The 24,344-nt window shown below is 38.7% G+C and overlaps 1 protein-coding gene across 2 annotated transcripts in view; it reads right to left on the bottom strand.

Moving 5' to 3' along the window:
• LYRM4 (LYR motif containing 4) overlaps positions 1–24,344 on the bottom strand; it is an 86,207-nt gene that overhangs the window by 18,559 nt on the left and 43,304 nt on the right. The gene's annotated exons all lie outside the window — the stretch shown is intronic.

The raw sequence follows: 24,344 nt of genomic DNA, 5'->3' as shown, positions 1-24,344 counted from the left end.
AGAACCACAGAGTAACTCCTTAAGTTGTGATCTAGTTGAAAAAGCACAGAGAAAAACTGTGTCTGAGGAGATGCAATGTGAGGCTTGGCTCATGCCAGGTTGAGTTTTCTACTTTATGTTTTCATACCTTAGAAGTATATGAATATATTTTCAGAATGCATTTTCAGTATTTTTCCTATTGTACTTTCCTTCAAAAAAGAGGCGCAGCCCCGGCACGTGATATAGCCATGAAGTAACCCTGCCAAAGAGTTATTGCTCTTGCAGAAAGGTTCTTGAGGAGCTTGCTCATGCAAGAGTCTGACCCAGGAGGGAAGCAGAGTCAGGTCACTCTGAATTAGACTGCAGACCTGAGGTTTTTGAGAATGTGATTGTAAGGCGCAAGTCAGTCAAATGCCACAGAATAAAACAATGATGTTCAACAACATCCAGTGTCCCTTTGGCAGCCACGACTTCCATGGTAAGGGAACTGGGCGGAGGGGAGCTATTTCCTGATGTGGCAGCAAATCACCACTTAGTGGTCTGTTCAGTAACACCCCTGAGAAGACCAGATGCAAACATGAGTAAGGCTAATGCAAACAAATAAACCAAAAGCAAAACCATTAGCCAATGTCAGACGAAAAAAAACCCATCACTGGGAGGGTTAAAAGGTACTGGCAAAAATTGGCAATAATTAGAAATGATCCATTATGTTCATAAGAGTTGTGGGCATAGCTTTCCACCTATTTCCAAACACTGTAAGACTATTTGAAGGCAGACACCAATTCCTTTTAAGATAAATGATGGGAAAGAAAATGCTACATATGAATGCCCAGAATTTTAACACATTGCTTTTATATCCAAAAAGGATCACCACTACACTATAAAATGCTGAGAACATCAATTTCTACTGAACGTGTTTTGCTTCTGCTTTAAAAATGTAAGAAAGAAAGAAGTGCCTGGCATAGAGAATTGGTCTCCTTCTGCCAATAATGCTAGTCAATATTAGCATGTAAGTTTTTAATGATTCACTGCACTGTTTGATTATCCACTCCCCAAACCCACCTTAATTAGCGGAAATATTGATTTTACAATGTTTAATTCCTAAAAGCTTAAGAAATATGAGCTGATAAATCTAGTACTGAATAACAAAAAAATTAACTGATACAGTAATACAATTTTAACAAGGGGAAAATGCCCTCCTGGACCTAAACTGAGTTACAGTAGATTACATCTAAAAATTTTAGTTTGAATCCTGCTGAAGCAATCATTTATGGAATGCTGCCTTGCCAAGCAAGTCACCAAGAGCTCCTTGAAAGGATGTGATTGTACTGTTGTCACAACATACTGTCTGCTGCAAAATATTCTCCCCAAAGTGTAATAGAGTCATAGCACAAAGCAAATGGTGCCAAAGGTCTAGCTCACAAGCTTTTCCTATCAAGGAGAAAAACAACCTTGTCCAAATTTAGGTTTTTTTTAAACAGAATGGCAGAACATTAGTACTTTTTCATTCAGCATACAAAAAAATATTTCCAGACTTCTATCTCATAAAAATAAAAATTCTCCTTTTCTTTTATAAGAATAAGAAATTCTGAGCATCTTTTCTGTTTTAGGAACCACAGTACAGCTACAGTCAATAGACATATGTCTAACATTAACAGATACATTCTTAAGTCTGAAGGGACAAGTGTGATATGTCAAGGTTATGGTCTGCTTTAAAGCAGACATAACATTGCCACTAATTCCTGAGATCAAGCTGTAACTATTTAAGCTATAGAGCCTTCACTTCTTTTAAAATTCTGTATTTGCACAAGCATTTTTGAAATAAAGTGTCACCAGCCTTCTAAAATAACCGACTCAGCATTTTCATTAAGTGCCCAGAACGATCACTCAGAGGAAGACACTGTGTCTTCCTTTCTAGTAAAAAGAAGACACACATTCAATACTATCCCTTTTCCTAATTTCTATAAAGGACCAACCTACATTGCCAGCACTCATGGAAAAGGAAGGAGCAAACAGTTTTATGTAAAAAACACACATTTTAATCCATTCTTCCTTGAGAGCAAATGTATCTTTCGGAAAAGGTAAAAAAGCATGTCTTAGCTGTAAGTAAGTCCTTATGTAAAGAACTAAAGCAAATAACTAAATCCTGGCTAATATTTGACAGTTGCTGCCTTATGGAAACACTGAGGTCTGCAAGGACGGTGGCAGAATGATTAAATGGTAAACCACTATGTCAGCTGTTGAAGAGATTAAAAACCAACAGCCTGTGTAACAGTAACAACAAAAAAGATCAACAGGACAACAACATGTGGTGGCATCAGCATTACCAGAAACATGTGTGTAAAAGAGGCTTCAGTTACTATTTCAGCATCAAAGCCAGCACCTTTAATTCTCAAGCGACTCAAGATGTGGAAGGCAGCGAGACCTACTGCGATGCAGACCTTTTGACAAATCACGCTTGTCTAAACATCAACTTGGGAACTCTTTTTTTTCCCTCCTCTTTTCCTTTCAGAGAGATTTTCTGGAACTGCTGGTGTCAGTGGATGGTTCTGAATGTTCTGAGGGTTGCCAGAGCACAACCCCTCCCTGCTGCTGGACAGGAGCAGCCCTGGGGCCCGGGCACTTGCTGGGAGGGAGCCGTGCAGAGCCGCTCCACACCTGCTGCTCTGCAAAATCAGGGTTATCAGGTGGTGCTGCGGGGGCACTGACACGTCCATAAGGCTTGCTCTGAGTCATCCACACAGTGCAACACAGCCAGGGCTCTGAAACGCTACCTCAGGCACAGCGAACACTGACACATTTCCTTCCCACTTGCAAGAACCAAGACTCTGGGCCGTGGCTCCTTTCCTTCTCCAGAAAAACGCATCCCAAGTACAGGCAAAAACAGAGTGGGGCAAGCTATGGAAAGAATTAAAACCCTCCCATGATGGTGTATATGCAAGAGATGGCCAAAGGAAGTTTTCCTGTGGCTGCCCACTCCTTTTCAGTCCCATTTATATCAGAATAACTGTTCTTAGTTCAATGCAAAAGGTAAACTGGGGGCACTGCCAATATAAGCACAATCCTAAAAAACATTTAATGAAGAGATGTATGGACTGTCAGCATCAGTAATGAGCTGACACATGGTGCCCTGTTGTCAACAACAGACTAACTGAGAGAAAGGCAGCCAGAGGGCAGCCAGTTTTGGGAGTTTCTGGGTGATAGCTCTAGGCTAGACCAAGTAAACAACTCCAGTCACCTCCAGCTTCCAACAGTATAGAAATTTTCCTTCTGTTTTAGCTTTGGGTGTGTTTTTGTTTTCCTTCTATTGATTTTATTGAGAAGATTACTGATGGAAACCAGATCTATCAGAACTTGCTTCTGTATATAAATGGCACCTTCAAAGGTCATCTAGGACCTGGAAAATGAGTCCTTAAGGCTCCTAATAAAACTCATAAATGCAGCATGCTGTTTGTACTGATCTTTAGCTCTTTACCAGAAAAAACTTATGTTCCTTAATTAGTAGAATTTACTGAGAATTTAATGCACAGGACAGGCAGATGCATGGACCTAATTAATAAGGCAAAGAATGCAAACAGAAATAAAATATTATCTACTTAAAAATAATTAGGTAAATAGATTCCTATAGAGAAGGCAGTTCCCAGGTCATAATCCATACCATTGCAACAACTGAAATAGAATGGGTACTGATTTATGCCTGTTATGACAGCTCCCAATTCTGACTTTTGTTAGGGTTTTGCACTAAACATTTCATAGTGTTTTCAGCACTGCAAACTTCTTTCTTAAATCAGTAATTTGGAAAACATACATTCAGTTCTGTGACACCACATTTCATCATAGTAGTTCAAAACATTTTTCTGGGTGGATCGGTTAATTTCACAAGTTTGGTGTGAAGCAGTGCAACAAGACCAACTTTTTTAACCCCTGCCTGGTGGAACTTTCTGATAGAGAATTTGAGCATTTGCATGTAAACAAAACATGATTTTTCAGCTGTTAAATCCACTTGGAATTGAGAAGAATGTTGTCAGCACTCACAAGTTACTTTTAGTTCCTGCCAATACGATCCATGTTGTTGTCTCTGAGTCAGGATTCACAAAGTAAACTCATACATTTTTAGGAAGTGAATCAGAGGACCAAGCAGTGCATGAATGAAGCTGAAATATTACTATTTTGTCTAAAATATTCTTCACCAATTATAACTTTTGCCCTTATTTTTTTCTGTTTATGTAAGTTCCCGATCCAAAAAGAACAAGGTTCGTAATTGATTTATAACTGAACAACTGAAGACTTCTCAAATTCTGAAAACTTCCAGTAGTTGTAGAAGATAAGGTTGTGGATGAATAATGCCAGAGGCTGTGCATGTATGAGGGAACTATACACTTCACCAACTTCCCCAAATTGGTGAAGCTCTTAAGGATGACATATTGTGGAAAGGAAATATGGAAATGACTGCATTTTTTACTAGAAATCTATTGCCTCTCCAAGCAGGCATTGTTCCATATGGTAATTATTCCATGTGAGCAGGTAGATATCTAATGACTTGATTTTCTTGCAAGCTTAAGGTCTTAAACATGAGACTGATGGTTCAAAAACACAACTACAAACCAAGTGGAACTACTGCCATCATTTGCTATTAAAAAAAAAAAATCAATTTCTCTCAGTTGTAATGTATTGGTACAACCTTACAGGAGTTTCTTAGGTTATGTGAGATAAAAAAAGTGAATACATTTTTACAGTGTTACTTTTCCCACAGTCTTTGATACATGGATACAGGTCAGGAATGTAACCAACAGGAGGTAGAAGAAACTGCTGCCTTGGCTAGTTCTTGTTCTTTTACAGTGAGTGCCAACTCACCGCATGGCTCAAGTAGCTCAAATGGAATCCCTGTTGTTATTCTTTGTGTGTCATGAAAAATATGTTGGAGGACAAGGATGTCTGATGTGTTCTATTGCTCCTGGTCTACAGATACACTTTATGCTTTGCTGTTATCCAGCATGAATTCGATTTACAATAAAGTGGACATAAGTTACTCATTCGTAAAATTTAAAACACACAAATTCAAACATTCATTAAAGGTGTGGAAATTAACAAAAACCCACAAGTATACAAATATCTCTGTGGAGGTAGGTTACATCAAAGATACCTCACCTTTTCCTTTACTTACAAGGCAGGTTTTGTCCGTGTGCTCCCTTCCTGACAAACTACTTTAATTTTCACAGCTGGCTCATGACTGGGAACACATCCACTCACTCCACCCCTGTGCAACGAACGGTACCCAATCTCTCTGTCTTCAGCAAAGCATAACTTAATATATTAACTTGTAACTTCTATATTGTGTGTCAAATGCATGATAAATGTTGGTGCCCTGAAACCTAGGAGCATTTTATTATGCAAAACAGAACCAAATTCACCCAGCAAAATACTAGTGTCTCATGCCAAATACATTAAGAATAATGACATACTGATAAATACACTCATCTTTTTGCCTTTGTAAAGGAAATGCAGGGGTTCTGACTTCAGGAGGTCCCTTCACCTCACTGACTTTCAATGGTCCTGAGACTGTGGCAGCAGGGAGTGTAAATACTTGTACAGGCTCTTTTCTCCCCACGTTAATTAGGACTCAAAGTAGAATCGTAGAATCACCAATCTATTTCTTGTATATGTTCATTAACTGAGTAACTTAAACCAGGTTACATTTAATAGATGACTTTTAACATCTAGTTGAAATTCCCTAAGTTGCTTTCCTGCTGTGTTTTCTGAAACAGCATAAAGTGGCCTTGAAATAAATAAAAAAATCCTACCAACACAACAAAGCAATAAAATACAAAGTTATGCAGCATATCTGCTAAGAGAATTCCATATGGAAGATCAAAAACAACCAAACAGTTTTATTTTATTTTAGAAAAATACAATTCATAAGTTAGAGCAGAAGTTGGGCAGTTCTAAATAGACACTGTCTGCAGCAGAAATATTGCCTAAGCTCTTTTAGAACTTGCTTGCATGCCAGAGAAAATATTTTCATTTCACTGACCTTGCTAAGCAACTCCCCAACATTAAATGTATGGTACAACTCTACAGTAATATCAAGCCTGGAATATTTATTAAAAATATTTGCAATCCGTGAAAACAAACTCTTAATTCCATACTTATTCAAACCATGAACTCCATTCTGTGTATTAAATAGCACAACAGAATTTGATCTAAAACAAGTTTTCATGTAGGAGAAGAGGAGGTGGTGGTGAGTGGGTGCTCTTCTCTACATTATTACTAAGATTTGACCCTTTGAGCCATCACTGACTAAAATTAGCACACTTGATTTCCAGCTTTTTGGATGCACGCCGTACTATGTTCCAGTGCTCTACAGTAGAATTAGCAACAGGATTTACAAGCATTATAAAGTATTTTCTCATGAGAAAAAAGGGCATATTAGGACATAAGTTGTAATTTTGTCTGTACTTTTCACTCTGATATACCTAACATCATGCAGATCAAAATGACTATATCTTGCCATGTGCACCATCCAAAATCAGGAGAAATGTCTACCTACCACTGTAGCCTCTAAATGATAGAAATGCTGGTGTGCTAGTGTGGAAGAGGATTTGTTGTTGTGGTCCTATGTAGGACAGCTTATATAATAATACCATTACATTCCCAGGTTTCACTACTTTGGAATACAACACACTTGTACAATTCACTACTTTTTAGTCAACAACAAAAACAACAAAATGTCCTTGCCTAAGTTATGATTCTTTCAGATCCATAAAGATCACATCCTCTTCTTTGATTCTCTGGCTGAGCCTGTTCTGTTAAGTAAAAGGAACTGGGAACTTTTTTTATGACTGAATCAAGAAAAATTACCCAGTTTCACAAGACAGATGAATGTAATGCTAAATAGTATTTATTTAATAATAATTTTTAAAATACCTTTCTGAAATGAACTGCATTTATAATGACTGCTGTTGCTTTAGTTTTTTGGTAGTGAATTCTACCCTTTCTAGAGAGGTATGTAGACGAAATAGGAAGATTTCTACCATATACAAATCTAGAAGCAAGATTTATTAGCATGACAATGGAAGACAGCATAAAGCATGTCCTTTTGGATGCCAATGTGTACCATTTTTGATTATGAGCTTTTTTTCATACACAACATTAATAGCAAAATGGCTATTACTGTCTTCATGCTTAAAGCCTGGTTCTCACAAACACAAAGTTGTTCATGTGGAGTGTTATTTACTGAGCTTTGATCCACATTCTCAGTGGAAACGCATCTCGACAAAATTGCTGTGAATTTCATTCTTGACCCTGAAAAAATCACACAAGAAATACACAGAGATACACTAGCCTCTGAACACTTGATATCTCTGACCAAGAAGTACCTGTAGTGTCTTAAAACTTCAAAAGAAGAAATGTTGATGTCAGAAAGATCAAGTACTTTACCTTTTAAAAAATGATCCAGTGGAGTCTGCGGTCACCTTATTGTTTGACAAGCTTTTCCATAAACCTCTAAAACCACTAACCAAGCAACCAGTCCCCACAGATGCCCATTCCCTGCTTTGTTTTTCATCTTCTTTTATGACAGGATCCAACTATCAGTTCATAAATCCTGTAAATGCTTTTCATAGTGGTTTTTACTGCCCTGTGGACTGAAACTGTCCTGGAGTAGAAGGGAATTCACTACTGTACTTTCCTACCAGCCAATTTCTGTACACATCTGTAGGTAAAGCACAGAAATAACTTGTCCATTTTTGTGTTTCACAGCAGAAACCAGAAACTGAGTAATAGCTGGGAATTGATCAGGTGAGTTTTGGAAAATAAGGACTAAGTGATACAGGTTGAATCTGATGTAGAATATGCAGAACAGACCTTCATATTAGACTGTACTCACAGCTGTAAGGTAGCAGAAGATCTTTAGAAAGATGAAACTAGAACAATGGCAACAGAAAAATATCTTTACCATTATTAGGACAAAATACTGGGAACTGTGATATTGTATCTGGTCCATCTAATGGTACTGACTACTTCATTTTTAAGAAGCAATTTTCTGGGGTGAATGGGTAAAGAAATAAGTTGGTTGGGTCTTTTTCCACCATTTCAATGTTACTTGAAATATTTTGCAAATGTGCACTGGAAATTTCCCCCTTAATTAGGTAAATATCCACTTGTGAATTGTGAGAAATTAGAAGCACTTGCATAGAAAAACTGAAAAACACATTAGTGAAAGTGCTACAGAGAATCGCAGAATACCTAAAAGCAAGATGTTATCAGCTATCATTGCTTATGTTCTTGCTCACACATCTCTCCAGCTCCAGTGATGAAGACATTGAGTTTTCTAGAATCCAAGGAGCTTCAGAAAGCTGGATAATTGCTACAGGCATGGCAACCAGTGTGCTCAGTCCTATAAAACTCCAGCTGAAGAGTTGGTAGATGCACACGCTGCACACTGTGCTGAACAGAGAATGACAGACACAGAGCTGGGAGTTCAACTGTGCCCCTGAAGAAGCTTCACAAGTCCTGCGAGTTTACTGACCCACCCAGCATCCCTAGTTTTGACAAGATGTGCTGCTGGGTATATGAGATGAGTCATGCCTGAACCACTTGCAAGAGCTACAAAGTTCAAAAAGATGGGCTCTCCATGTCTGCTCCTCCACAGCTTAGTCAGTGGGAATTTGCCACTTTGCTCACTTTGAGTAACCATAAAATGTAGACACTACTAAGTGAAATGAAATTATAAGCTATTGATTTACAATGCCTAAAACTTTCACTTGTGAACATTGAAAAGCAGATACTGAGGAGGAGGTAGTAGAGAGGAAGATATTTGGCAAATTGACAACTGAATCAATATAAAAAATACAAGTACCAATTTAAGCTCTTCACTTACTATGTAAATCTCTTATCCACAACAAATTTAAGTTAAAAAAAGAGGTGCTGGACAATAAAGCACAGAATTCTGCTAGAATTTGACATTCGCAGAACAGCACCATTGCAGATATGGATTGCCAGTGCATACATGTAAAGCATCAGCTTCAGTATTTCACAAAAGGCAGCAACTTAAACAAAACATTGAAGCATCTCTCATGGATCTGCTCTTTGAAAGGACTTAAAGCCACTGATTTGCAAAAGCAACACAGTTGTTTTAACTGTGGGGAAGAAAGTTAAGTCTTGTTTGAAGCTTGTACTCATTAGCAAACAGAAATCTAAACCCCCAGGATGATTTGAATGTATATATATTTTTTCAAGGGCAACATAACTGTAGTACAAAATTACTTAATCCCAGAGGATTAACATACACATTTCTGAAGAATGAGAAACTGTAAACCAGTCTTGTTTTAAGAAAGTGCACTTCTCAGCAGTGATATTGATGTTTTCCAAAGTGTGTGTTTAAGTCATCCAGGGTAAGCAGGTGACAATACTTTTCAAAACATCTAAAAATGTTGTTAAGTTTGCCACCTGCTGAGATCAATGACAGTAAGTGAAAGAGATTACACAGTTTTCAAGTACAATCACTTTGAAATTCAGATGCTCTTCTATCAATACATTGCTTATTTAGAATTCCTAAGACTGAACATGCAAGTGTCCTGGACCAATGCAAAAATTAAAAAATTGAATTTCAGGTGCAGTCTGCCTTTAATACTGTAAACACCACTCTGAAACTCCTGAGACTGCTCCAGAAAACCACCTACTCACATCTGCATCCATTAGAAACAGACTGAAAATTCACACCCAATCCAAGTAAGCCACTGACTGAAACTCAGGATCTCTCTACAGAGGCACTAATATACAATCTTTCCAGAAACTCTTGTTTTTCTCAGCACACTCTTCATAAAACAAGAAACATACAATGCATTCATTCAAACTGGGCAAACCATGGCATTTCTGTCCTGGGAGGTACAAGGCACAGCATTAGCTCAGTCTATTTCTAGTTACCAAGGCCTCATCACATCCTTTGGCAGTGGAACCTGCCAGATACAATATATATATAAATGGAGCTGCAGCTGCACTGCCAAACTTCCACCATGCTCATCATGGGCAAAAATAACTGCAGTGCAGCTCAGCAGGAAAAGCACATGGGGAGACAACATTCTATAGGACAAATAAGAAGTTAACGGTGGTGATTTAACTCTTCTAAACTCTGAATTTGTGGATCAAGATATTTCTTATTATAAAGGAGGTACTTTTCAGGAAGAGCCTTGTTCTGCACACTTAGTGGAGGAAATGGTGGAAGCCAGATGTTGTTCTTGCTGAATGTATTTGCTTTAGGTGGGAAAAATGTTGTTTATCAGATATTTTTAATTTGTTCTTATTTTTTTAATTACATTTCAGACAATAAAGAATTTAAAAGCTGTTCTATCTTAGATTTTCTAGAAACACAGGGGCTACTTCAGGCTCAAGACAAAGTGGTTGCCTCAGTAAGCTCAAAAATACCCATATATAGAAAAAATAAATTTGTTTGGAGAGGCTGAATTCTCTTGGAAAGATTCAGATTTATAAGATTACCTATTCGCATCTGTTTACCTCTCTGCCACTGAAGAATGAGAAAATACACCTATAAACCAAACAGAAACTAGGAAATTGCACCAATAAAGAAAGGTTTTAAGACCAAGATAGAGACTTGTAAATGGTAGATGAATCAATAAAACTGTGGTTCTTCATGGAGAATAAAGATCAATAAATGACCCTGTAATAGTCTAGTGATGCCTGTAAAGGATTCTGTTAGCATTCCAGAACAAATGTGATTACAGGGCTGGTTGGTGCTGTGGAACTTCGTTGTCCACCATGATAAAGCTGTGCTTTTTAAGCAGACAAAAAGAAGTTGAGAGACTTTTTGCCTCATTTCCTGCATTAATGTAAGAAGAGTTCAGCACCTATGATGAAACACTGGCTAACACATGTACTGTGCCCTGAAACCCAGTCTTGATCAAAGGGTTGTACAGCCCAGTGCCCTCCAAAGGGTTGCAAATAGTTTCAAAGGTTCACTTATTATGAAGAGCTGCATTTAAGCTGCTTGTGTGTTGCAATGTGTCATAGGTCATATTTTGATCTTCTGATTTACCATATAAAAATTTGTCATGTTTGTTTACAGCCAGCATGAAACCAACATTCTGCATTTGTGATAACTCCCTAAAACTGATAAGGCTGAATTTTGGCAATGATGGACAGCAAACGACAGCCATGCTGCTGTTTGCTTACTCTGCTGAGCTGACAGAAGGGAAACAGAAGCCACGGAGAGAATCTACATCTTTACTGTTGACAAATCCATTTCATGTCTGCACAAAAACACATCTGCACTTGGCACGAGCTCCACTTAAAACAGAAGAATCATTGTTTTAGCGGACATTACAGAAACTAACTTCCCAAGTGAATCTGATGCAGTAATAACAACCCTTTAACCTCTGCCTAATGATTTCTGCAGACATGAAATGGAATATTTTATGACTATTTCCAGCCATCTATGCCGCTTTTTATTTCAGCTCAGGTTTGCCAAAACTGTAACGCAAGTCCCTATCCTTTACACCACCACATACTTCCTGGTATCAATACACCAACTGAGCATATCACTGGTGCCACAGGCAGGAGCTGCTGAACTCTCACACTGGCAGAAGCACAACTCAGTTGTGTATACAGCTAGAGCCTGCTAGTTATTAAGCCATCCTCCAATTCTAATTTACAGTTTCTCTTAACCTGAATAGAGGGAATCAAGAAGGAAGCTTGCCTGAAGTTGTAACATGCTGGTAGGAAAGAAAGGCCATTGCTAAGTCATTGTTTGAACACACACTTTTGTCACTATGGGCAAGTAAGTCAAGCACCTACACCAAGGTTTTACTTTGTACACGGAATGCACTTGCAAAGGGAATTTCTTCAGTCCCCATACTTTGTTTCACATTGTGGCCCAGCATCTTGGGGCACATGGGCTGGATTCTGCTCTAAGCTGCCTGGGAGGCCTCCAGAACCATGCTGACTGTGCTACAGCAGTAACTGGGCATTAAGCCACTAAGACTAGACAAGAGGCGACTGCCTTTTGTAAAAAAACAAACCACAAAGCATATACAGTGCAGACATCAGGTTCTTGACACAAAGTATTTTGCTTTCCTGATATGTTTGTAGAGGTCTGCTCAATGATTAATGCAGACATTACTTCAACTTTTTCAGCTCCTGAGAAGGACTGCATCTTTTGGGGGTGGCGATATTTGAGCCCATACCCATTTGGTGGTGCTGCCTGCACCAGCTCCAGCAGTTCTTTCTCTCACCACCTTTATTCCTTGCTTATTACAGTGTATACCTTCATTGCCATGAGGCAAGAAGGTGAAACTCAGGACCTCTTATCTTCCACAAGGATATAACATGGTATTTTTCAGCTGGATCAGCTTTGTTGATCTAGATCACTGATTTGGCTTTAAAAATTGAGACAGTATCACAAAGAAAAAGGGAGGAGCTGCTTATTTTGACACTGAAAACATATTAACCAAACAACAAACTGAAGCAAACACATACAAGTACCACAAAGCCCGCCAGAACAATTAGCAAATTTACATTTATAATATTTACTGTATTTGATTTATTCACAATAGAGACTACTTTAACTACTGGGATAAAAAGCAAGGGCACAATATGCAACCTGCAAGTTCAGAATGAAAAGCAACAGTTCCACCAGCAATGATTTAAAAAATATCTGCAAAACCTTGTAGAGGTTTCTCTTTGGAATCTTGTAGTTGAAATTTATTATTCTCTATTATTATGTCCTCCTGTCCACTCTTGTTTAACTTAGTTATATGCTATTCCTTTCCCTCCCTTCCCTGCATTCCTCCTCAGTTGAGCTAAAGAATAGCACATAAAATAAATAAGGGAAAACTTAGAAAGCAAACATCTTTATGCAGATAAGGAGGATTATCTGAAGTAGTGCACCCAGATTTATTTGCATACATCATTAGAAAAAGGCTGCTGCAAACTGACAAGTCAAAAGAAGGCTAACTCCCAGGTAGGAGCAATGGGATTTACAAACCATTCACTGAAGTAGAGAAGGATTATGCAGAAGAAAAAGACTCACATATGGAAAATAAAGTGATTTGTTCTTCCCTTTTATGCTGTTCCTTTTAAGAAAACATACATTACACACAGCTGAAAGGCAAGTCTGTACAACGCAACCATCACACAGAAATGGTCTATTTCATTGCTTTGGTAGGGATGCATTTGTGAGCTGCAGTGGTGCTGAACAAGTGTGCAGTCTTCCTCACTATTCCCTGCGTAATAAGCATATTTTTTCCCCTGCCTTACGACAATCAGTTTCACCACACAACCTTTGTCACTGAGGGCTTTTCCCAAAGCTAATGTACAAGCTGCTTTCTCACACAGCCAATTCCAAGAAGCATTTCCAGCACGACACATGGCCTGACAACTGTAAGTACATGTCCAAGTGGAGTACAAGTTCTAACCTTTCAGTTGACATACAGCACCTGACTGCAGCTGTGCTCCTAGTCTACCATGACGCAAAATGAAGAAGGCTTACTTAAAAGCCAGGAGTTTTTATTTGCACTGCAGCAGGATGGGGATGTCCCTGCAGCTGGTTGATGGACCTCAGCCAAGGTAAAAGCAACTTTCACCAGAAGTTTCGGTTTTATCAGACTTAGCTCAGCTGCTCTCCTCGGTCAACGCTCCCAAAGCTCTTTCCAGCCCCACCTTTCTGCACAGCAATGAAGTTTAAACGTCGGTAGAGTGAGTTCTGTAACTAATTAAGCAAAAACTACCAAACAGAAAGCATGGAACAATTACAGTAAGTGAAATGATGACGCTGGAGAAGGGAAAAGACTGGGAGGAAGATATGTGCCAAATGCAGGTAGACAACTGGGTTCAATAGTTTTCAATTATTTCAGGAAAACATGTATGTCTATTAAGTGACATGGTCAAAATTTCTGGGTTCATCAAATACTACTCCAGGAAATCAAGATAAAGATACGTGCCTTATAGAATTTTTTACTCAATATGGAAAAGTGAGACTAAAGCAATAATTTTAGGTTCAAACAGACTGTGATCTATGTAACACTCAGCTATTGGCTTGTAGGGGCAGATTAAAAAGTAATTTCACACAGTATTCCAATGCCTATGTTAATATCATTGACAAAAAAGACATTTTGGCAGAACCTGGCACTAAATAAATTGAAACTGCTGATACATATTTAATACTCAACATCAACTCCTCTCAAGTTATGGTCCAGCTGAGACTGGTCAGATTGTGAGGAAAATCTGAGTGCTGCAAAAAAAGTTCTGATGATTTTTAATATTTGGCTTCACTTCAAGTCAGCCCTGGTAGAGTTCTCATAAGCACTGGGGAACACCTCCCTGTTGTTATCTTTATATCCTGAGAAGTCATGGCCCTGAAGATGTCCCCAACCACCTGGTTTGGTTGAAGTTTCTCTCTGTAGCAGTGCAGCCCACCATGGGCTCCCCCTCTGCCATGAGACCCTTGTAAGGGATTGTTCCTCTGGTCTGGGGGCTGTCTAGGTGCCTTCATTGGGAAACCATCTCCATGCTGGAACTGCGCGTACCAGCACTACTGCTCTTTGGATACCTTTGACTAAGCTAAGTTGCATCTTTTAGAAGATGAGGGATGATATTTCACAGCTGTAAAAATCAGCTGCTTTCATTTGATGCACACTTTATCCTGTTACTGGCTATGCCTGTCACTCAAAAAAAGCAGTCATGCCTCTTCCTGTATTTTCTCTTCCCCTTTCCGCTCCGGCTGACATAAAAATCAGTACAGCTTTTTGGTTAAGTGACTTGGAAAGTGGCTAAGCTACCCACCATCACCCTGGTACCTGCCTGGAAAAAACTGCTTCCTAGCCAGCCTGATTCCCTTTCCCAAGTACCACACCAATTACTTACACTTACATAAGGGACCAGGCAGCACTGTCATTTCCAGAGGCAGTTCCAACTTAAGGTTTTTCTTCAGTGACAGGCCGATGCTTGCAGTGTATACCCATTAAATTGTTCTTTGGTTTGAAACACATATGCTGCATTTTCTCCCTGAGCCATTGAGTGATTTGGCTTCATCTGACATCACAGATGTCTCAGTGAGGCGCCTAATTGATGTCCCTGAAGTGCTCGAGTTTGTGCTCAAGAGCCAGCAATATTCTTTGTAATACCCCAGTATCAAACACACCAAACAAGATCTCAATTTTAATTGTGTTCAAACAGCACGAAAAAAAGAAGTGTGCCAAAGAAACAGTTTTCAGCTATTGAGAAAGCAATTAAAGCAAAAGATACAACTACAAAATAAGTCACTTCTACTACACTCCTACTACACTGAAGATGCTTCTCAAGAAGAAATTCAGCAGTTCTATACAAAGTAAAACCAGCACGTTTTGCAAACCTCAGTAAAGAAATCAAAATCTGTGCTTGTGGTGACAGCTGTCTGTTTGACAGCAGCAGGGACCTTTTAATTTTCCAGTTTACTGGGTACTTCTTTTCATCAAGTGTATTTATTACAAGCACTATCTTCTGTGTCTGTCTTACCTGAGGAAAAGTACACAGAAAACACTATTGTACCACATTAGATCCTTGCTGTGCATTTTTGTAGGGGTTTCTTCAGATTGCTACAGGCCATTAACCTTTCACTTCAGGTAAGTAATGAACAATGACTTTTCCAACAAAGGAAATCAGCTGTGTTACCAGTGGCAACTCCACTTTTTAATACATGCACCAAACCTCTGTGCATGCACTTGTTATTTTTTAAAAATCAATTCTGGTATGAAATAAGAAAGGTTCCCCTTGGCTTCACCTTGAGCTGTTAATGAACAAACCCTCAGTGAAGCCTGCTCCCAAGGAAGTCTTCCTTAATAGCACTGATTAAAAATAAAATGAAGTTTCATCCTAGGAAGCAAGATGTATTGCTTCCTGGTTTCCTGCACCAGGGTATCCTGTAATTGGACTGGTGCTAATTGGACACTTCAGCCAAACAATTTAATTTATTAAAAAAAAAAGTAATTTCAATTTCCCTTGGTTTCTCAGAGAGCTACTGACATTGACCAATACCAATACGCAGAACTGTGAAATCAACACAAGACCTTAACTACACAGAGTAAAAGCACACTAAAACCCTGGTGGAATCTTTCTTTTTTTCATTTGACTTACATATCAAATCAACATACATCGTTCAAGCAGAGACACAAAACTGATTCTAAAGAACATGCTCTGATTTAACATGTCTTGTACAATGGGAGGATGGGCAGAATAGGTTCAACTACCACAGGTTGAAAACTGTCTGTAATATTGATGTGATTTTGTATCTATGTCAAATTATCAACTATAAAATAGGGTACATTTTTTTGCCTGATATCAGGGCATATAATTTAAAAAGGAGGTGGTAAAAGCTGACATATTCAGGACAGCAGCCTAGAAGAAAGAGAAACATAATTAAAAAGTAGGTCACTTAGGTAGACACTAAATTGGCAAAGACTGGCATCTCTCTGTTCTTTCTATGTAATGTTGGTCAAACCCACATAAATAACACCAGAGCTGAAAATCTTGAAAAATTGAGGGAATGCAGCAGCAACTATTTTCCCTTTCCCACCCTGCTTCAGTCTATCCATTATTTCATCCTTTACCCTTGTGCCCTTAAGTCTTCCCTTCCTTTCATCATTTCTCCTATTAACAGGGCTTCCTCCTCTCCAAAAGCAGCAGCTGTGAACTACTTCCTTTTAACATCCCATTTCCAAAATGAACTTCCTCCACGAAGCAGCCACACACCAGTCTATCTCAGCAGAATATGTAAGAGCTTTGGAGAGGTGCTGGGGAACAAAGGAGAGCCAGGGGAGACTCTGCCTTGCATCTTCTAATGCTCCCTCTCCCTTTGTACTTCCTGTATGACAAAATCACTGAAAAGGATGCACTGAAAAACTGCATCCTACTACTTCCTTCCCCTAATTTCACATATTGGCATTCATAATTTGATTTTGTTTATGAATTTTAGGACAGATTTTATTTCATGTTAATAGGATGATAGCCTTTTATTTTCTACAAAATACTTGTAATATTTTTGCAGCAGCAATATATAGCTGCAGAATGGCTCAATGTATTTTACTATACTTCATTCTTACTTCCTTAATATTCTAAAGGCAGAAACTCGAATTCAGCAAACTGCTGATGGGGTGCATTTCTGAATTCTGTATTGCCTCAAACACTACCTCAGTAAACTTAAAAAAAAAAAATCGTAATTGGAAGCCCCAAGAGACCAGAGAGACTGCTATTCTAATCTGTTATGGAAGTCAGATTCAGGAGAGAATTCTGATTCTAGCAGAATATAATTCACAAGACCAGAAAGTGCCTCTTTTCTTTTTTTCCCCCTACAGAATAAAATACAAAATTGCTAACATGTTAAAGCAATGTTAAAAATGCAAAACCAAAGTCACAAAAGACGACATGACATTGATATACTGAATTACACAAGGTTTACAGCACATTTTGTATTTTTAGACCTTCTGTCATATAAATACATTTTAGTCCAAATCAATCTTGTTTGTATAAATATGAAAGAAACAGTTCCCACACTGAACCTCTGGATTCCACATTAATCATTGCTCTGAAAGACCCTTTAATTACAGCAAGAATTAAATATACAAGACTATTTCCCCAAAACTGTACTGCATTCTGTGAAGGATTTTCTGCCATATTCTGTCTTTGTATGAGACCCCTTGTTCCATCCAGGGAAGCTCAGCCTACAAAACAAGATATAAATAGAGATTTCTGCTATTCATACTGTAGACTGGCTATGTTCCGTTCTCAACTCCATCAAAATGGTTTGCAGGAGAAAATGATAGAAATGTGATAACGTTCAAATATTTGCACAAGAAAGAATTCTAAGATTTTCTCCATTTTCCTTCTTCTGTATGTTCATTGAACATTATCTTACAACACAGCATGGAAATGCCAGCTGGACTACTCTTAGCTATGACTTAAGCTTGAACACATCAGAGTTGCCCCAAAAAGTTTAATCAGTGAGTGATCCCAGACCTGTGTGGGCACTGAGGAAAAGTTTAAACAACAATGGATCAAGGGAGACCCAGGCACAAAGGGCAAGCTTCACCAATATACTTTTAGAATAACACTGCCATGTCTTTTCAAGAAAAGAAATTGCTGTGCTTGAGAATTTTTTTTAAAAGTACAGATAATTTTTGACTACTGTCCCAGTCAGTATGGGTACAATCCCATTAAATGAAACTTTACTGGTTTCTCACTTTACCTAGACAGGCATTTCCAATTAATTTGTTGTCATGCAGAAAACAGAACAACTGCATCAGGATGAGTTTTACCTTACCCACATTGCCCAGCAACTATCAGATTGAGTCTTTCTCTCACATTACTTCTCTGCCTAATACCTCAGTCCTCAGAGATGCCTTTGCAGACTGAAACATGAAGTAGTTATACAGCACTGATTGGCAGTGTGCTGTTAAACAAGCAGTTTCATTTGTTCATGGTGTTTTGGTTGGATAGCTCAGCTGTAATGATCCCCTCGATGTTACAATGTGGTTCTTAAAAATCACAATTCACTGCCACAACAGTTCTGAGATGCCAACACAATGATGATTACTGGGAAGAATTTTCCATCAATTTACTATCAGAAATTATCACAGGTTTCACTGTAGGCAACCTATAATGCCACACCAGATCTCTGAATTTGTTCCCAGTCAAATCTGAAGCATTCTTTGCTTCACATTATAGCTCCACTATCAAGTGTTTTCTCAGATACCAATGGTTACTCTATTGCCAAAAGTTGACTTAAAACAGCATGTATGTTTTAGTTTGGCTACGATGCATTCTAATTTTATTCATAATAATAAAAAAGAATGGGATAAACCACAAGGCTTCACTGAAAACTCCTGTTTACTTCTGGGCATACTATACATAGCAGAACACCACTGTTACTACCTGTAGAGCAAAACTGAGAGCCAAACACAAGTAGATGTAGCCCTAACAATCTGTGAAGTGAAACACAAAAGTTCTTGCAGTACCCCAAAAGCAAATGTGCATACAAACAATAACCAACTGCAAAAGATTAAAGTATTTTTGTGAAGAAACTGATCCTACTTCTGTAAGGGTCACTGGGTATATACAAGGTGGTAGCAGCAGGTAAGGCAACATCAATACCTGTACTGTAATAACTGTGGGTGCCTTGCACATCTATTAAAAACTTCACCAGCTCAATGTTGGCAATGGTTTCAATGGATGCCTGATAACAGCAAGGAACAAGAGGCTGGTGAAGGAACCCACAGTTCTCCTCATTCTTCAAAGCATCTGTCACCCAAAAAGTGATGCAACAGCCTGCGCATCGACAGGAATATCTGCCTGTGTGGATGTTATCTGTGTGAGACAATAAATACAAAAAAAATTTCTCTTTTATATGCTTTATCACAAAGTCAGCAATCATTCCTCAGTATTCACAGAAAGAACTATATATAACCTGGGCCTTATCTGCCTTATCTGCCTTATTCTACATCAAAGCTTTTTGAAGAGGTAGCTAACCTTGTGTACTGGAACAAACATATGAGGAACAATATTTTTCTTAATCCCAGACATGCAAAAATAGACTAAAAATCATCATTCAGGGAATTGCCTAGTGTGAAGGAAGCACTCTTCAAACCCATTTTTAGAAAACAAAAGCATTGCTGTGATTACTTTCCTCTCATGGAATGCCATACACTTTTCTTCACTTTGCCTTTTATGTATTTATTTTAGAAGATGACTTTTAATTCTCAGCTTAGCCTACAACTGCTTCCTAAGTGACAAACGATGTGCTACAGGGAAAGGAGCTTTATGTTACGCCAAAATTCTCAGCCAGCTTTGCCCTTCCCTGCTGGGCTGTATTTACAGCCACAACTTACATTACTGAGCCTTGAGCAAGCACAAAGCGCTGATTCAGAGCTCTTCACCTGCAGTGAGACAGCCTGCTACACCCACGTTAAACAGGGGGAGGTGGCCATGGGAGACAGGGCAGGGTAGCAGCAAACTTGTTACAATTCTTGTTATGGCTTTGGCAATTAACTTGTGCTTTAATTTCAAAAGACAAGACATTAAAAAACCAAAAGCTCTTCCTTCTCCCACAAGAAAAGACATTCAAATGAATTTCTTTTCATATGTAGTGTTATCACTCACCTGAATCAAACATAATGCTCCAACATGTCCTACTCTAACTGAAATGTCATTTATACTACACACTTCATAACTGAGTGTTAACAATTATACAGCTTTATTGAAAATGTGAGCAAGGTTAAAAAAGAAGGGATGAAGTTCTGACATTCCTTCCTCAGCTGAGCACTGGTAAAATGCTGCAACTTCCAGGGACATCAGACTTCCATTTCAACACCAAATTGTAAAGGAATAACTGATGATTCATGCTTCTTCATCAGCTTAAAAGATTCTGGAGTGTGCATGGAGGATACAAACAGGGGTTTCTGTGATGCAATAAGTAGAAGTGACATGAAATGCTGTAAGTCCTTCTGGTAAAAAAGACAGCCGACAGCCACATGTACCCTCTGGATGTAGGCATCCACACCACAAGTGATACTGAAATAGATTTATTTTCTTAGTTGAGAGAACTACATGAAATAACTGGTACGTTCTCCTTTAAGAGACAACTTGTTTAAGGATGACTGAAATGTATGCCACAGGTTCTCTAATGAATAGAAGAATGATGGTGGGCTATGAACTTTTTAATGACTATCACATCTCTTTAAACATCAAAGACTGATAATCTTTCTCTTTTAATAACTTGCCATATATGCATTTGTAGTGGACAGCCTGAGGAAGGAGCTTATGTGGAGGGGGGATCTGGGAGCTTCCAGACAATCAGCATCTCTAGAAGTTTGCTAAATGAGGCATCACCCACAGACAGGTCTGTGAAGTGGTTTGATGCCTGGGATCTCTGGACAAGGAGCCAACACACCCTGTGCATGCTTGGGATATTCCCAGCAGCAGCCAGGTGACCTTGCCTTTTACAAGCAGCAGAGGAAAGACTCATGCTGGGCCCCAGGGAGGAAGGGAAGATGTCACTGTATGCCACAAGTCACAACACCAAAAGAGGAACACTTTTTTGAGCATTGACAGAGAAGCAAAATGAAAATAAAATGAGCAAACTGCTTCAGCAATTGAGCAGAGTCCAAACGTCAGATACTCAGCAGGAGTGAGGAGGAGAGAATTGTGCCTCAACTACAAGAAGTGGCTAAACCTAATAAAGATGGAAATATGACAGTATAAAAATGAAAGTGGAATGAAAACAGGAGTCCTCCTGCCCCTGAATCCTAGCTTCAGCTCAGGGCATGTAAGAGGAACTGTGATATCCATCACAGAGGTTTTATTTTGTATAAGCTACAGCTATTTATCATTTTAGTTACCAACAGAATATTTTTGGGGAATATTTCCCATGGTTGATTGCACTTTTAATAGTGCATATAAAAGACAGAATGCCAAGTTTTGCAATGAAAAACCAAACCTTTTACACAAAAAAATGAAGGGTAAAAAACAGTTATCCAAAATGCCCGTTGCTCTGCTAACATCCTCCTACAAATATCCACATACAACATGTGGGAAAACCTCAAGCTTGGAATGAAACAACATTGATGGGAGAAGATAAATAGAAAAAGATGTCCTCTTGCTTTTTTTCCTTCACCACTTTGAATGGACACACTTTAGCCTTTCAGCTTTTTTTAATTATATTGTGCAGAAGATTGGAATTCTTTAAGTGTCTGTAGGTGCATGTGATGGGGTAAATACACGACGAAATTTAGTAGGTACACAAACAAGTTGATAGGAATTTTTTTAAACTACTGAACTATTCCTCAGCTTCTACTGTTTCCATTTGTCATTCCCTAAAGTTCAATAAATCCAATATCAAACCATTAAGCAATCCTGTATCTGTTTCAGTAAGCAACATTTGATTAATGATAAGAAGAATGGCACAGGGTGGTATTACAAAGAAGACCCATGCAGTGCAATATATTTTCTTCATTGTACTGGGAAAAAATATTGCATTACTGAGAGCAGTACTGTCTGGCAATGGCAGACCCCAGGATGGAAATTTGAGGATGCCAAAACTGTATTTGTGACCTGTGTGAAGGCTGCTTGGATCTACTGTTTTTTATCTCCCCCATGTGGCTAAGCAAGTTAGTAAGTCCACCATAGAGAAACGGTTTGCTTCCCCTCAAGAACATCTTCCAGTCAGCTGAAAAGGCCAGTGGTGGTCTCTGAAAGCTTGAAGGCTGAACAAAAATTCACTATGGGAGTAGAAAGCACAGGAAATGCTCAGTCTCAAAAGTAACTAGTTATTCCAAATATTCCCATACAACCCCTAAATTTACCTTTTATCTCCCTTTCCAGTCTACAAATGACAGAGCTGCAACTTGAAATAGTACCCATGCTTGACAGTTAATAAGTGGGTTTAATCACCTCAGTACAGATTTACTAATAATTTATAGTTCAATTTGTCTTTGAAATAACTAATGTTTCAAGCACCTGACATCAGAAGTATCTCAACTAGTATAATCTTATTGCAATTAATAGCCTCAAACCATTCAACTACCATCTATCACTACTTCTCAAACAGCAGTGATTACAGTTACTTTCCATTTTTCTTTAATGAGTCCTGTAAATTACAGTAAATAAGCAGATAGCCTTCACCCTTTTAGTTACATGTATGTTTAAACAGTGGTGAAAAAGGTATGGAAAAAGAGGAGGAAATCCTTACTTATTTTAGCTATGCTCTAAATCTGTTACAAACATTAATGTGGCTGTAGGCCTATTTAGACAGGTTATAAAGGACTGTCCTCCACTTTGCTCTTTTCTTCAATCATTAAAGTTTACTTAATATTCATGAAAAACACTTTGTATCCCTGGAAGCTAAAAGCTTCTCTTTATTCACAGAACTATTACACCTCTGGCTGCATCATAAATTACCTACACTGCCAGGACAACATACTTATAAACTTATTTGGAGGATAAATTCTAGATATGAGGAAAAAATATTTGTTTTCAAACCTAATAATTAATAAAAATGCTTTGTTGTTTATTTAAGTCATAAAATGTGCTCTTTATTTATGGTTGTTAAATATTACCAGAATGATGAGAAAATCTTTCAAAGTCAGTGAAAAATTTGAAATAGGGAATTTTTACCAATGCTTGTGCTTACTGCTCACACACATTGAATTTCCCAAGAGATATATATGCAATTTGGTGATTGATCTTCCCAAAGAAAGGTCTAGCTGGAGGCAGCTGGCTTGAGCTGGGAAAAAGCAGTCACCAAACAGGCATCTTTCTCATTATGACAAGCAAGGGTGGCATTGAAGGTGATATTAGAACACTTTTCTTGCCTAGTCACAGCTTCTCTGCAGCTGGGATGAAATATGCACAGCTTTCCACAAACTGAAATTCAAGAGTGCACCTTAACTTCTACTTCCACTGGGAAGAAAGGCAGAATTTTGTAAAAACAACTTTTGTAAAAACAACTTCTGCCTCTCGTGCAACCTTATGGATACACTGTGTTTTTATGCCCACAATTTTATTTTTAATGTTTCATGGCGAGTTGATGCTACAACAGCTAAGACTATGGAGTTGTTTTAGTGAAATTTCTGTTCTTACCCTGCAAAGGTTTTCAGAAAGAATTATGATGTTGCAATGCTGATTGAAATTCCAGTGTTTATCTATTCCCAAAGCTGTATTTTCTCCTATGAAGTATAAGCAAGATTCTTCCTAGATCCAGTAGTGACGGAACCCAGAGCATCTCTCTGGATGCCCTGGATGTCTCAAAGCCCTGGCAGGGGCCCGGAGACCCTGGCAGGAAGCCAAAGACACCTGAATGTGAGGAAATGAGAGAATTTCAGGCCTGAATGGTGAGGGGATGATATTCACTTGATAAAACTTGAATTATAATGCACTGTACAGGGGGGTTTTATATGTTGTACAGGGGAGTTTGGAATTCTGTACATGGGGGTCGGGAGTCCCAAGATGGAGGGATTTGGGCGTGCCCTGTCCTTCTTCTTTCTTCTCCTTGGCATCCATGTTCAGGATGATGTTGGCATGCGTGGATTGGTTCATAGGGAAAGTGCACTTGCCAACAAGGGCGAAAAGTATTGGAAATTAAAGGTAAATATCTTATATGTAGTTTTCACTATAAAAGAGACAACTGCCCCGTGGGCGGGAGAGAGTGCCCTTGTCTGTCTTGCTGATCAGACCTTGGCTGGACAGACAGAAAAACTTTGCAGATAAGGAACAATAAACTCAACTGAAGACCGAAAGCAAGAGTCCAGACTCCTTCTTCAAAGTGCGGCCTGCCCAGAACCACCTTTTCCCATGCTGGGGCAGAGACCACTGACAGCCGACCCCGGCAC

Source organism: Passer domesticus, chromosome 1, assembly GCF_036417665.1.
Source record: "Passer domesticus isolate bPasDom1 chromosome 1, bPasDom1.hap1, whole genome shotgun sequence".
NCBI lineage: Eukaryota > Metazoa > Chordata > Aves > Passeriformes > Passeridae > Passer > Passer domesticus.
This window is presented reverse-complemented; position numbering and strand designations above follow the sequence as displayed.